This window comes from Acinonyx jubatus, chromosome B4 (genome assembly GCF_027475565.1).
Source record: "Acinonyx jubatus isolate Ajub_Pintada_27869175 chromosome B4, VMU_Ajub_asm_v1.0, whole genome shotgun sequence".
NCBI classification, from domain to species: Eukaryota; Metazoa; Chordata; class Mammalia; order Carnivora; family Felidae; genus Acinonyx; species Acinonyx jubatus.
In genome coordinates this window covers 65,766,530-65,769,489 of record NC_069387.1, presented here as the reverse complement: position 1 = coordinate 65,769,489, position 2,960 = coordinate 65,766,530, and the positions used below count along the sequence as shown (strand labels likewise).

Here is a 2,960-nt window from a genome sequence, read left to right as displayed (position 1 = left end):
GATGTTCAACATCACTAATCATCAGGGAGATGCAAATCAAAACCACAATGAGATATCATCTCACACAGTCAGAATGGCTATTATCAAAAAGACAAGAAACAACAAATATTGGCAAGAATGGGGAGAAAAAGGAACCTGGTGTGCTATTGTAGGAAAGTAAATTGGTGCAATCACTGTGGAAAACAGTGTGATTCCTCAAAAAATTAAACAGTGTGATTCCTCAAAAAATTAAAAACAGAAATGCCATATGATCCAGTAATTCCACTACTGGGTATTTACCAATAGAGAATGAAAACACCAATTCAAAAATATACTTCACCTATATGTTCATTATAGCTATATTTACAATAGCTGAGATATGATAGCAACCCAAGTGTCCACTGACAGATGAATGGATAAAAAAGATGTATATATATATATATATACACACACACACACATATATGTATATATATATGTGTGTATACATACATATATATATGATGAAATATTACTCAGCCATAAAAAATGATGAGATCTTGTCATTTCCAACAACATGGATGGACCTAGAGGGTATTATGCTAAGTAAAATATGCCAGGCAGAGAACAACAAATACCATATAAGTTCATTCATATGTGGAATCTAAAAAACAAAACAAACAAAGGAAAAACAAGAAGAGTCTTAAATACAGAGAACAAACTAGTGACTGACGGAGAAGAGGTGGGTGGGGGGATGGGCAAAATAGGTGAAGGGAATTGGGAAGTATAGACTTACAGTTATAAAATAAATGGAGATGAAAAGTACAGCCCAGGGGGTGGGGGGGCACCTGGGTGTCTCAGTTGGTTAAGCATCCAACTTCTGCTCAGGTTATGATCTCGTGGTTTGTGAGTTTAAGCCCCACATTGGGCTCTCTGCTGTCAGCACAGAGCCTGCTTCAGATCCTCTGTCTTCCTGTCTCCCTTCAGATCTCTCTGCTCTTCCCCACTTGTTTTCTCTCTCTCTCTCTCAAAATAAATAAATAAGCTTAAAAAAAAAAGAACATCATAGGGAATATAGTCAATAATACTATAATAGGCTGTGTGTCCAGGGTCCTGCAGATCTGTTTCTTGCTTCAACAGTATTTGGACTGTACAGACCCAGGAATGCCCCCTCTGTCAGCCTCCTACCAGCATCCAAACTTTTTTCCAACCTTTTTTCCAGTCACAAACTTTGGAGCCATATTCTCAGCCAGTCTGCCTCTAGGACCAGCCAACACCCTATGTTGAACATAACTCCTTATTACTGATTACCCATGAGCTCCCATATTTGTCAGAATTATTTCACCGACGTGGGAGACACTGTCAAACATCTGGTCAACATGCATCTGCTGGCCTCCTACACCTACCTCTCTCTGGGCTTCTATTTCCAGTGGCTCTGGGGAGAGTGAGCCATTCCATCTACGAGTTGGTTGAGGAGAAGTATGAGGGAGTTGAATGTCTCTTAAAGGTGCAAAACCAGTGCTGCAACTGCTCTCTCCTCCAGGACATGCAGAAGCCATCGTAAGATGAGTGGGGTAAAACCCTGAACACCATGGAAGCCACCATGGTCCTGGAGAAGAACCTGAACCAGGCCCTTTTGGATATGCATGGTCAGGGTTCTGCCACACAGACTTCCATCTCTGTGACTTCAGGGAGAACCACTTCCTAGATCAGGAGGTGAAACTCATCAAGAAGATGGGCGACCATCTGATTAACCTCCACAGGCCAGCTGGCCCCCAGGCTGGGCTGGGTGAGTATCTCTCTGAAAGGCTCACCCTCAAGCATGACTAGAAGCCTCTGAAGCCCAGAAGCCTTTGAGAGGCCCCTCTGGCATCCCTCTGGTGCCAGGGCTTATGCCTGAGCCTCTCTCTGCAGTCACTAAGTAGGTTTTTAGCCCTCTTGGAGCCCTCCCAAGGCATGCATCAAATGGAAACAATAAAGCTTTTAGCAGCAAAATAATATTGTAATATTATAATAACATTGTATGGTAAACTACACTTATCATAGTGAGCATTAAGTAATGTACAGAATTGTTGAATCACTATGCTATACTCCTGAAACTAATATAACATTGTACGTCAACTGTACCTCAAACATTTTTGAAAAGCAGTGATAGAATAAAACATGTTTGGCTACCTAAAAATGTTAAACTCCTTATTATTATATGATCCAAATGTAACAATAGGTTACTCTCTATTTTTGTTATGTAAGGAAGAATTTTTAAATCAATTTACAAAAACACTAAATAAATGATCACAAATAAATCCCAAATTAGTTAATACATCTAGTAAACAAATACCTCCTTTCATTTGGTCCCTTCCCTCATCAAATTAGAAAAATCTTGGGAATGCCTCCTATTAGCCTGGCTTGGTCCAATCACTGGAACTGGAGGTGGTAATGCCTTTGCAAACTCCTACTTTAAACAGGTGGCCAGGGCAAAAGTTATACAGAAGGGGGGGGGGGGGGAAGAGTATGGTACATGCACCAAAGGAAGGGAGTTTAAAGTGTTGGATGCACAAAGTGATTAACATAGTAAAATTTGGGAGTAATATAAAATTTAGATCAATTACTTTACTTGTTAGTAGCAGGTTATATGGAAAATGTGATTGGGAAAAATGGAGTTACTGGCTAATACATAATTTCCAAAACTTTGTGCCTCTCTAATGGGAGTAGCTAAGAATTTCCTCTAACTATAAAATTATGTTTCATCTTACCAGAAGAGATTTCATAAGATTGATAGCATAAATGGGGATTTAAATTGAAACTCCAAATTCTTTTGGCATGCAGATACAAAGTATGAAAAAATAAAAGATCATAGCATATAAAAATAAACATTAAAAAAAATTTTTGTTTCTTTATTTTTGAGAGAGAGGGAGAGACAGAACGTGAGCAGGGAAAGGGCAGAGAGAGAGAGGAATACACAGAATCCAAAGCAGGCTCCAGGCTCTGAGCTATCAGCACAGA

General features: G+C 39.5%; 1 pseudogene; it reads left to right on the top strand.

Moving 5' to 3' along the window:
- Positions 1-817: 817 nt before the first annotated feature.
- On the top strand, positions 818-1,958 carry LOC106986876 (ferritin light chain-like; annotated as a pseudogene).
- Positions 1,959-2,960: the final 1,002 nt, after the last annotated feature.